Source organism: Microplitis demolitor, chromosome 6 (assembly GCF_026212275.2).
Source record: "Microplitis demolitor isolate Queensland-Clemson2020A chromosome 6, iyMicDemo2.1a, whole genome shotgun sequence".
Lineage (NCBI taxonomy): Eukaryota > Metazoa > Arthropoda > Insecta > Hymenoptera > Braconidae > Microplitis > Microplitis demolitor.
The window spans coordinates 4,929,693-4,943,374 of NC_068550.1; the positions used below are offsets into that span (position 1 = coordinate 4,929,693).

Consider the following 13,682-nt stretch of genomic DNA (forward strand, 5'->3'; position numbering starts at 1 on the left):
GTAGCTCAAATAGAAAATACGTAAATTTATTATTATTTCCGATATAAAACGATTTAATAGTAAAGTAGAAAGGAATACCATTTTTCAATAAAAAAAAAATTTTTTCTTGTAAATGTTCATCTCTCTAGAAAGAAAATGGGGCAAGTTGATCACCTCGAATAGTGGAATAATTTTAGAATTTTGAACGAATAAATTTTTTTTCGTGTTTACTAAACTTGGAAATTCAAATAATATGCAGCGAAAATAAATATTAACGTCAAATATTGATCCTGGTCAATTAATTAATTGCCTTCACTATTTATACCAAATGTATAAATGATACTGGTTAGCTGGCGTCTAATAATTTTCGGATTTTTTTTTAGATAATAAATTATAAAAAAAAAAAATTGAAAAAATTGCACCTGTTTTTTAAGCTCTCTATAAGTGCATTTTTTTATTTATTATTTTTATTTTTTTTTTGTAATTTGTTAAAAAAAATCCGAAAATTACTAATTGTCTGCTAACTTAAGGATCATAGTGTATAATAATAAATTATAAAGGGTTTTTTAAGGAGCTAATGAAAATTATCAATGAGTTTACAAAATTAAATCACTTATATAGTATTCGATTATATATATTCTATAATTAATATTTATTAAATATAATAAAGTTTCAAAATTTACTTTTAAAAATTTAAATATATAAGACCGATTTTAGAAGTTATTATTTCTTGCAACTATTAAAATTAGAAGATAAATAAAAAATAATTTTTTTTGTGCTTCCAAATTAACATCTCAATTTACTTTGATAGCTAGACTTTCATGTCAGAAAGTTGACAGCAACATACTGCCGCCACCTGTCACCAACTTTTCGAAAAATTTAAAAACAGCTCCGCCAACTTATGGATGTCAATTTGACAGAGAATGTTTCCATCAACTTTTTACTCGCCAACAATTGCTTTCAACTTGTCATCAATTGTTTCGCACGCCAATAAATTGCAGCAAAGTTGACCTCAAGAAGTTTCTCCTGCAAATTAACATCAAGTTGCGGACAAAATCGATATTCCGACCCTAGGATATTTGATCGACTTTTGCTTACCGTAAGTACCAACTATTATGATAAGAACCGACTTTACTGACAGTAAGTCACATAAATTTTCTACTTTCAAACCAATTGTCATTTTAGTACAAAAATTTAGCGCTGCTGTCGTTCCAATGTGTACATGCCGTTGTCTAAACGAAACAATTTCCTAAAGAAACGTCGAGTATTTATTTTCAATCTCAAATAACTCAATAATATCTGTGATAAAAATATATAAGTAGTGATTAATTATCATCTGACTTTCTTCGTCTCTACTCGTAAGTCACTCAGGTCAATTAATTCAAATAATTTTAAAAATAAAATAAATTGTCATGGCGTTAACAATAACTCCTTTAATAACCCAAATATTTTTTTGCAAAAAATAATAACATCTATCACAACTCAATAACAATCATCAAGCAATTCCACATATAATAAAAAATTGATCAGTAATTACTAAAAATTTTTAATTAATTATTATTTGTACGTCTATTATAAATATCGCTGATAACTTTTGAAATTATAGATGTTTTGAACTGACAATCCACAAGTGGTTGTTCCTCCTACATGACTAGACGTCCGACGCGTCGCGACGCCTACATAAATTAATCAGTTTAATTTTATTGGCATCTATTTGTAACCATAAGCTTAAATTCGTTTCATGTAAAAAAACTTTTTTTTATTTATTACAGATTTTATCAAAAAATATTTGAAGAGGAAAATTTTCTTGGTGAGTTTTTAATTATTATTAATTTTAAATTGCATGAAAAAATGTTATGATATTTTAATTTATTAACTAAAAGTGTGATGATAATTTTAAAAAAAATTGAATGATCATTATTTATTAGGATACGGAAAAAAAAAAAGAAAACATGAAAATAAATGATCGCTTATTAGGAAGTGAGTTTTTGGCTCCAATTCATTAGTTCGTTGCTTCGACGCTAGATGTCAGTGTGCATTACATTTTTGATCGCTTGTACATCTGCCATACCGACAGTTTTTAATTAGTAAAAAAAAGTATAAATATGAAAATGTCATATTTTATATTTTATAATTGTGTAATAAAGTATAGGTATGAATTTATATGGAAATAACTTTTTACAAATGAAAGCAGTAATGGGTAAAGTTTAGAAGATTTTATTATAAATGTAAAAAATTACAACAATAAATTTTAAAATAAGAGGGAAATTTTTTTTTTTTAAATATGATTTACGATTTGAAATACTTAATTTTATTGTAGTAATACTTTTTTGGCAGACTTTGTAAAATGTTAAGGAAGCTTTTTACCGATTTTTGCAATAATAATATTTCGCGGTATTTTATAATAGGTAGTGGAGAAATGTAATACAAAATTGCGGTAGATTTGTTTGAGGGTGGACTTGCGAGTCGAGTGTTTTAGTAGATTTCATTATTGGTTCTTACTTCTTTCGTAGCCAATATGTCGCAGTTGTAAATTTTAAACTTTCTGATTTTGTAAATGTTAAGCATGGCAACATTATACTGCGTTAATAATTCCAAAAGGACTAAATATTAATATTATATGCCTTTTTGGCTTTAGTCACTAAGGGGCCGTTCATAAAATACGTTCGCACTTATGGGGTAGGAGGGGGTGTCGCTTACTGTGACAGGGGAAAGGGGGTCCAAAAAAACGTGACATTCACAGCTCATCGAACAATTTTGAAAACTTTTCTCTCGGTTTTCCAAATTTTCCTTTTTTGTTACTATAGAATATCATTCGTTTAATATTTGTATATATTTCCGACATAACAAGGGAGGGGGTCTATCATTTGTGACGCAATATTGATAAGGGAATCGCAGAAAATGTTACATAGGGACAAAGGGAGGGAGGGAGTCTTAAAAAGTGAAATTTTGCGTTACGTATTTGACGAATGACCCCTAAGTTTAAAGTCAAAAGAGCGTATAATTTTTTTTCATTGCTAATCATATGGTAGACTTATTTTGTGGTTAAAAATTAAAAAGAAAATTTCTGAAGCCAAACGCTTTCACTATCGCATTGTGTTTCTAATTATATTTCCTAAATTTAGATGATGTTTTTCCATTCTAAGGTAACTATTTAAGTATTCTATTTTTTCTGAAAATGAAAAACAATTTTCGCAATGAAAATTGACACTTTTTTTTTTTTAGAATATAAACGAAAAGTAAAAGATTTAATATATCAAAATCTGACATGTTTATCCAAAAATGTTTCTTTTAATTGTCAAAACTAGTTAAAATCATATTTAGCTTGGAAATAATTGTGTTGACAATCAAAATGTCATTGATGTCAGTAAAAATCAATCGTTGCAAAAATAAATTTGGATACTTAGATATATATGTAAATATATATACATATAAGAGTTTTATTTTTACATTTTTGAATTAAATATTAATACCGGTAGTATAAAGTAGAAGCATAAATTAAAATTATTTTATGATTAAAGGCAAAGTAGAGTGTATGAAAAAAGATGGTAGGCGCGTCATATACCTTAGCGTATGTACATTATTCATCGACATCAGTGAAAAGGGCGCCGGTGGTTTTACGTATGCTGCGGGTTATTATGTCTTCTAAATGTTTAATGTGTTTGCCTTCCTTCGCCGTCCATCGCAGCTTTATGTTTTACTAAGTAAATTACTGTTTTTTTTTTTATTATTCCTCAACGTTAATGTTAGCACAATCGATTTGTGCTCTCTTGCCCCACCCTACCGCGCTTACCTCGTCTCAATTCTCTCTTCTATTAATAATATATATATATATATATATATATCCTCAACTCCCCTTTCTCTATTCGCTGCGAATTTTTGTACGTCGTCCATCAAATATTTAAACGGTATATCTTGACTACTCCAACAATATAGAACTGCCACTTCGAGTTTCGTGTGTTAAAATTTTTAGATGTAGGATATAAAAAAAAAAACATAATAATAATAATAATAATAATAATAAAAAGAAAAAACAATTATCCTAAAACTGTCTTCTAATTTTGACATATGTGTAAATTTTATCGCTGGAAACTAAAAAAATATAAATTTATATTCACCATCGATCAAATGTTTTTTTTTTTTTTTTTTTTTTTATCGTACACGTCATTTCGTGTAAAATTGAAAAATAATTAAGTTTACACTTGAATTAAAATTTTGTTCAGCTCTGATGGTAATAAATTTTTGTTTTTTTTAATTCATGTAATCAAGAGAGAATTGTCGATTAAACGCAAATATTTAACTGAATATATTTATTGTTATTGAATATTTATAAATGTTAATATGTAGGTGACTCTAGTAATAATAATAATAATTAAAAATATTTATAAATTCTTTAAATAGTTTAATAATGTATTAACTAAATGTTAGTTTTATATTGAAAGCTAATCAGAGACAATGCTCAGAATTCTTTAGTCATGTAAACAAATAATTAATGATTCGTTAATAAAAAAAAGAAAGAAAGAAAATGATTGTGTTACTCGATAAGTTTATTAAATAAAAGAACTTGAGCTTAGTATAATATAATTTTATTACACATACGATAAGAGATATTTTGCTAATACTTTCGTATGTACGTATTATAAATCCGCGGAGAGAGCGTAGTAAATATGTTTCAACAATCGATTGAGTTCTCCCATATTGTAATTACGACTTGGAAGCAAAAACATCCGCAGTAATCGATACTTAAACCTTAATATCATTCAAGATAATGGAAATATTCATAATTAATTCTGTTTAAATATTTGCCTTTTGTAAAAGCAAAAAAAGTTATAGGTCATGATGAAACATCGTTATAATTTTACCAGTTACAGAATAATAAATGTGTTGTTTTTATATATTTGGTATTATGACTTTTAAAATCATTTTAAATAAGCAGAGAGTTGGACTATTGAAGACTTTAGCGAGTAATTAATTCTTGTGGCATTTGAACTATTTTACCATGGAAAATACTCAAAAAACCATGAGGTTCAAAAATATTTTACTCAAAAGCAACGTTTATTTTTATTCTTCATATTTTTCACTATAAATGCCTTGAAAATGTGAATTTCTGCTCTGTTTAGAAGGAAAAAAGTCTGCCTTTTATGAGAAAACGAAAGATCAAAATTAGCATGCACCATTTTTTCCAAAATTAGAGAAAAAATGATACTTTTAGAAACAAGTCTGGTAAAAAATAGTATATACACCCCGAAAAAGGTACATAGAAAAATTATTCTTGTTTGAAATGCTATAGTGTCTTAAAGCCGGACACTTTGGTCAATTTTTGCAAATGGTTATTTCAATTTTGGCAGGTGGCCAACATGGTCCGAATTTACTATAATACTATAGCATTTCAAAGGAGAATAATTTCTTCGTGTAGGAGGTGCCTTTAGTGGCTGGCGCCCTCGCCTTTAGCTTGTGGTCTGGAATGACTTACTTTCCTTCCTTGGTGTGTAATATACTATAATATTATTTTTCCTGCTATCAGTATCGAAACTTCCCGTGTCTGTACAACTATTCGAAATAAGCTAATTTCAGCCCAATGCCGCGAACAAATATTAGCGAATGCCTTAATTGCCTTTACTCTGCTGGCAGAATGGAATTTCTTTCGTTCCTGGAAAGAACCAAATGATTTTTCTGCCCGCTGAAAGACAGTTTCACTCTTGACTCCAGCTCTGATACTTAATATTTATTGAAGACTGACTTCATATTCAAAAATCTTTTGTTAGCAATTTTAGGTGACCCGAATCGTCTTCTAATGTCTGTACTGCCCGTGCGATCAAAAAAAAAATTCTGGGAACCTATTTTACCTCATAATTTTTTTCAACTCAACAATAATCAAAGAAACTAATTCAGTAATTGTTTAAAAATTTTTTTTTTTTTATCAAATAATTCTCATCACATTTTAACCGGTTTTTTACCCCACCTATTTCGATCATAATTTCTATAATTTATATCGAGTAAATTGATGGACTTAAAAATTTTTCGGGCATAAATTTAAAAATTAAAATTGAAAAAATAATAAAAATAAAACGCAAAATAAAACTTGATATTACACATTGGTTTGTGAGAAAAACAGTGTAACTCGTTCGTAAAATTGATGCAACAAAACGAAAGCTATCAGAGGTGACAATCCACAGGCGACAAATCAGCGTGTATATTTAATGCCCACAGAGCGTAGTTGGTCCACCCCCTTTTCGACCACTAGCACACGGTACATCGAGCTTTCATTCCCTCTCGACTCCTCTCACGTCTATACTCTCATCACACCCCTCGATCGTCGACGTGTCATCGCGTTGCTCCGGACATGTCCCGGGTGTTGGAGCATTATTCGCAGCAGTGTTATTGGCCGAGTGCATACCTCGTGTTCGTATATTTGTATACGATCCAGCGCAATCAACGCTATTATATTAATATTTATACGTTAGTCAGGAAAATAAAAGCTCTATATATAGACACCGTATCCCAGTATGCACATTTCGTGCATTTTATTTTTTTCCAATTTTTTTTTAAAATTTTACTTCTCAAATTTGAGTAGATTTTTTTTGTCCGCAATGAAATAAATTTTTTATACAAAATCACCTTTTAAAATTTAAAAACATCGTTACTCTCTACTTTATGTTTTAAAAAATCATTGGGATTAAACATTTTTTTATTACCAATGGTTTTTTTTTTACCCGAACATGAAAATAAAAATTTTTTACTTTAAAAATGATGATAAAAATTACGCAATAAAAATATGAATGCATTACATTTACTTATAGATGATCACATAAATAATTTTATAGGAATTCTACAAAAAAAAAATTTCCCTTGTGAAAAAAAAAAAAAAAAAAAAAAAAAACATAATAAAATTTAAAATAAAAGTCAAAACATAACTTTTAGTCCCAGCACGGGACTATAGTTCTGGCATTGGAACAAATCGTTCCTGTATTGGATGAAATTGATCCGTATTAGTAAAAGTTTTTCCCATATTAAGACAACTTCTTAAAGATAACTTTTAAAGTAAATATACGATATAAAATTCCGAAACTTTTTTAAAAATCTTTTACTCAATTGATGCAAAACTACTCTTGTTTACATTTATACAATCGATGGACGTCAATTTGACTCAAAAAGCTGACAAAGTTGCGTAATTGACTCACGTATTAATAAACGTTTCAAAAATATTTTTTTTTGTTTTGGAAATCAAGTAATCAGATCAACTTACCCCCAGCCCACCCTAGTTTTTTAAATAAATTTTTACAAATACAAAAATTTAAGTCGAGTATTCATCTACTAGATTTTTAAAAATTTCAAAGAGAAGAAATAATTTTTTCATAAAAACGTCTAAATTTTGAAAAAAAAAAAAAAAAAAAAAAAAAAATGTTTCATTTTTATTGTCATTATTAAAACATTAATTTTTGTTCATTTATTTGGCGTTCATATTATGGTGAAAATTACCCTACCTCTGAATGCATGAATTATCTTAAAAAAAAAAATAAAAAAAATTTTATCTTGGGCAAATTAAAAGGTTGACATTTTATTCCCCGTGAATGAATAGTGGTATCTCGAGCCCTAACTCCAAAGTCATTGGTTTACAGCCGATTAGATTTTTTTATAGGGATAATAAATGTGCTAACCGAACTGATAAATCGAAAATACCATCACTAAATGACTGAATAATATATTTCAATTTACCGTTATGTATGATACTTGAACAAGTGACAATCATCACACTAATTGAGTTTCCTCATATAGAAGTGACGTAATTGATGTCATTTCATCATATGAGAATATAAAGAAACAATACGAAATATAATTTTAGTATTATTTCATTATTAATCTCTATCTATACCATGCTGAAAAATTATTTTTACTTTCATATCCATTAATAATTTAAAACGTACACTTTTAAACACGTTTTATTTTACCTCTAGCCGTAATAATTGACTATGATATTTTAACAAGTAATTATATTAACAGTTGTCAATTTCTTTGTCATTTATTACGTTTCAATTCACACTTACCATAAAAAAAGTTAAAAAAAAAATTAACGTTTTATCACATCAAAGAGATTTGCCTTAATTAGTGACTACACAATCCACTAGACATTTCATTATTCTAGTATCCTTTTTTTGACCTAATTCTTTTTTAAACATGAATTTCAATTTTTCTGAAATGGTTAAAAAAAAAAAACAAGGAAAATTAGTTGAAGTTATTAACTGAAGCCCAAGTAAAGGGTCATCTTATGGATGATTAGTTTTAGTTACAAGAGGGTCCTCTAATCATTAATTTGTTCCAGCTCATAACTTGTAACCTAGTTTTATTCCGCTGGTGAACATGAAATGTAACACCTCCCTTTTCTAAATTCAATTTATAGTATACGAATTTAATTAAATAAATATAACATAACATTATTTGAATCAAAGCTCCTCAATCTATATATATGTATATGTATATGTATATATTATACTACACGTTTAAAATTGACAGATGTGAGTACTCAATTCAATTGCCCTGTTAATTCAAGTTGTTTCTTCCTCCCTCTAGTTATACTCTATATTTTTATATTATATTATTTATTTATTATTGTTTTTTTTTCTACGACCACTTCTCTACGCCCTGGTTTATAAAATTGTCGATGGATATTGTAATCATGCTCTTAACTCAGTAACAGCCCTTCGATCCACGGGGGGATTTCGTCACTCAACGGGTGGTATCTAAGCTACCTCCTGCTGAGTGTCACGTGTGATAGTAAAACATCATGTTTTTTATTTTTTATTTTTTATATAAACGTTTTTATTTATTCCGCTGTCATAAGATATCTTTTTTTTTTAAAACTTTAATCCTCAAGAAAATTGAGCACGATTATCGTGACTCATTGTTCTCTTGATTCAGGTTGTGGATATTTTTCCAGTCATGCCTCTCAATAAAAATACATCTCGATTGTACTTGACTAATAATTATTCAAGTATGTTTAGAAGTCATTGACACAATTGGATGACAGCCTACTGAGAGGTACTCGATAATATTCGAAAATAGTCAAGTTTTGGTTTTTTTATCGAATTATGTACATTCTAAAAGTTTATTTATTTAATAAAACTATGAATTTTTTAATTTTGTCAGTTTGAGTGGCATCAGTCCAATTGAGGTAATTTGGGCATTTTTGTCTTAAAATATAATCAGACTATCTTTGGATTACTAAATTGGAAATCTTTGAATTCTAAACCATCTGAAGAGAAATCGTTTAAAATATCAGATGAGAAAATACTAAATGATAAGATTCTACCAAATCCTTACAAAAAATCCTGAGAAACCGTCGATATTTGTCACGGATTTTTGTTTGGGATATTTTCGTCCTAGACTTTTATGTGAAAACGTCTGTGAAAAATTATTTAGGACATACCTTAATATAGTTAACATAAATATTAACGTTTTTTCATTTACGGGTTATTTTTAACTGTCGGTAATAGATAATGTTATTTCAGATAGTCTTTTTGATTAGAGACTTTTTAGGGAAGAATTTGAAGCCGAGGAAGTTGTTCTGGGTAGAGAGATGTTTCGGAGTAAAAGTTCGATAGTTTTATTTTGCGATAGACATTTATTAGGTGAAGAATTGTTATGAAGTCTGTGAAAAGAGAGCTTCTGCGAAATCATAATGTCATGCACGAAAAATCATGTTGCTGCACCAGCACTAGGTACTGTAGCATAATTTTATAGCTTCAACACGAAAGATTTAGCAGCTATAAGACCAATCCTATTACTGTAAGGCTAGCTTTGTAGTATTTAAGGACTCATTCCGTTGCAGCTAAAGGACAGTCCTGTTGTGTATACAGGATCATTTCCTGTTGCAGAATTATTCATATCGAATCGATTTGAATAATTCGAAATTTCGAGTTTTTCTAATAATTTTGAAATTCCGCATTACAATTGAATAAAATCCAATATCAATTAAATAATTGCAATTCCGATTTTTTAATAAAGTTCTCTAAATATGTTTTTCTGTATTGTATTATTATTTTATCATTGAAATTTTAAAAACTATAGAAGCAATAAAAATTTTTATTGGGTATGTTTAATTTGATATACTTTTTTTGTATCTCTCATTTTCATTTACTATTTTACTCCCCTAGTGAGATTTTCCAATAGTTAATTGGTGCCGACTGTGAATTGCAGGTTAGATTTGTCTGTACCGTGACGAGGCTCTCTTGTCAATCAAAATTTCATTTCCGATCGTACGAATTGGGCGCTCCAACTAAACTCCTCTAGATCCCCGCAACCACCTCGATCCCTCTGTCACTGAATTTTCACCCTCTTCCTCTCCCACCACCCTTTTTACCCTCTCCCCCTATTTGATGCTCTATATTCATACGGGACACGACTCTCTAATCCATTACGTGCCAATTATCTTGCCACGTGGTAGCCAATGATTGTTCTTCTCTCTCATCATACACATCCATATAACATATAAATATATACCTACATATATATACCACACGAATTCTAGTTGTACTCATTTCTGATTTCATCCCTCCATCTCATCCCCTCACATTGCCCAGGCTGTTTACGAAATTTATTCGTTCATCCTACATACAGTGATGCATTGCATGTACGGCCGATGTTTATGCGCTCTCTTGCAGCTTGTCTACTATATGTGATATCATATCAGAAAGTTGGACGATTTATTTTTGCACTCTGTGATAATTTAATATTGGAAAATTGTTCGTAGTAACGTTGAATTTAAAAAAAGAAAAATATTTTTTTTTCTCTGCTGTTTTTTATTCCAAAATATATTACTGTTCGCTAATTATTTTATCAATTTTTCATACATGAATTTTAAATAAGTTTGCGTTATGAAATTTTTATTTAATTATGTTCGGAACTTTTTTTTACATTTTATTGAAATTTAAAAAAATGAGTTTTTGGTAAATTATATCATAGTTTTATAAAAAAGTAAACAAAAAAAATCACAGTGAATTGTAAGATCGTGCTTTTTTGAACAAAAAAAATTAAGGTTGTCCATATTGTAATTTTTCAAGGTTTTTTTGGAAATTAGTCTAAACTGAAAATTTTATATTCGTTTGATAAGTTTATTTTTACTATTCACATTGCAACTGTTGAAATTTTCTTTTTCTAAAAGAGTGTTCCATTCTTGTTTCAATTCCTTTGTATTGTGATTTTTCGTTTGTATACATATATTGAAATTTCATTAGCCTGTAATCAAGGTCTGCAATGATCATAGACTAATGTATTGTATTCTCTATTTACAATTAAATTTTGCCGTATTAATTACTGCTTAATATGATTAGATTATTACATCCATATTCTGATAATTTGCGTAGTATTCTCATCAGTGTAATGCAAATAATATAGATTTCAAAATTATATTATTGTGATTACAAATTAGTCATTTATTTAATTATATTGAATAAAACACTTTTGAACAGAATATTGATACGAATGGAGAACAACCATCTGTAAATTTGAGCGCAATATATTTTTTCACGAAATTCTAAGATCATTTAATAGTAAAATTTATAAGGTATTTTAAAAAATCAAAATCATTTGTTCATAAGTTTTCCCAACATACATATATGCATTCATACATATACACAAAAATATCTTTTGAAATCTACTTAAAAATAGTTTGAAATTTTGAACTAAAACCTATTACTTGTTTTTTTTTTTTTTTGAAAATTTAAAATTTTTACAACTGCAAGTTAAAAATATTTTTCTCAAAATTCCAAAATTTAAAAATAACTTTTTTTAAGTCAAAGTCTTATATACTTATAATAATATGAAGCATGCGTACTATTTTTATGATTGTATGTTTATTACCATTTCTCGGTCCTCATATATATGTACATATATATTTCTATTGTGTCTCTGGAGAGCTAATATGGTTTCATAAGCTAAATAATTATAGCTAGTAAATATTGTTGACAGAGATATATTACACGGCTGCGGAAGCTAAACAAAAACATTCTCGCCATGTTATTGCTGACCCATTTCAATTGCTAGCTTATAATTTTACTATTATATATATTAATAATATTTTGACGTATGTACTGTGACATGAAGATAAACACCTTTATTACATAATCTAAATATATATTATTATCTATCGATTAGAAAGATATAAGAAATTTCCCGACATTCATATTTATATGATAATGTAGAGTTTCTTTCTTTTCATGTACAAATTTTGAATTTCTATCACAAGATCGCGCCTTTTTTTTTTACTCACAACGGCCATAGGGGGTCTACAGGACCCCAGAGCCTGATCAGTTGTAAAAATTGAATTAATTAATATTTTCACAAGAAATTTCATAATGATGCTTCTCTAAAAGATAGCATCGGTTTTTAATAAAAATTTTTATTTTGAATTTTAGAAAAAAATTCAAATTATCAAAAAAAAATATAATTTGTTTTTTGCAAATATCTCTGCAAGTATTGAGTTTTTTGAAAAATTGCAGGATACCTTTTTTGTAGCGCTTTAAATTTTCTACAAAAAACATATCTTTCACTTTTTCCAAAAACTCAATAGCTATTGTGATATTCGAGATTGAAAATTCCAAAAATTAAATATCGAAATTTTGAGTTTTAAATTGTCTAGTCCTGACCCCATGTGACTATTAAGTATTAATATATATATCACATCATTCATACGTATCCTCACTAAAAATTCAATGTAGTAAATATACACCAAATATTTTTTTTAAATAAATAAAACTATTCACTAAAAAAAAAGAAAACACAGAAATAAGTAGGATTTTATAAAATATTCATTAAAAACAAAATATAAAAGAAATTATTTAAAAAAGTAATTTTATATATAATTTCTAAAATAAGTATATGTTTTCATGATTTTCACACGAGTTCCTAAGGTCATTATGTATCTACCAGCTATAGAATAACCGTGTGCTAAGCAGCATGATCTCCATCAGTTTGATCCGGTATCTATATAACCCAGCCCGATGATTTCGCGATTACCGATGATTCCGTCAATTGCACACAAATTCCGTTCTTCTCTCTCAATCTATCATCTCTATCATCCACCCTCTTTATTCTCTCAATCATAACAAGCTGATCGTGACTATCTGCTTTGTACGGTAGCTTATTCGCGACTTGTAAACCTGTGTGTTTCATATATATATATATATATAAACCTTTGCCTTACTATTGGCTAGTATCTTTCAACGCTACCACTTCATTTGTCGGCACTTGTACATAACATAACATAGTATATATATATATATCAATATCTAGATATATATATATATATATATATATAGATATTATAGTATTTAATTTTATCTTCTCAAATAGTACGATAGAAACCAACAACTAAAATTACCTAAGCATATTTTACAATTTCAACAGAATAACAATCTCCTTTCACATTTTACATACCGTAATTTAAACTTTTCTTATTATTATTTATTTAGTTTTAGTCCGAGGAGCTATAAAATATAAACTCATGTTTGGTGAAATTCTTTGCGACTTTTGAGTCTGTATAACGCGCTATAGGCAGTCTGGTGTCTTAAAGAACGAAAAAATAATAGAGAAATGGTGAGAATTGAAATAAAAAAAAAAAAAAAAAAAATTAAAATAATAATAATAATAAAATTGATGGCAAACGGTAGCATTTCTCAGGCCTCGATCGACCTGACGATCGATTCGCG

The 13,682-nt window shown here is 28.2% G+C and overlaps 1 protein-coding gene across 3 annotated transcripts in view; it reads left to right on the top strand.

Moving 5' to 3' along the window:
- Nucleotides 1-1,210: 1,210 nt before the first annotated feature.
- LOC103573984 (protein bric-a-brac 1) overlaps nt 1,211-13,682 on the top strand; it is a 212,241-nt gene continuing 199,769 nt past the window's right edge. For all 3 annotated transcript variants that reach the window (XM_014442315.2, XM_014442312.2, XM_053739817.1), the window contains exons 1-2: nt 1,211-1,337; nt 1,752-1,789. The gene's annotated coding sequence lies outside the window, so the exon portion shown is untranslated. The remainder of the gene's footprint in view (nt 1,338-1,751; nt 1,790-13,682) is intronic.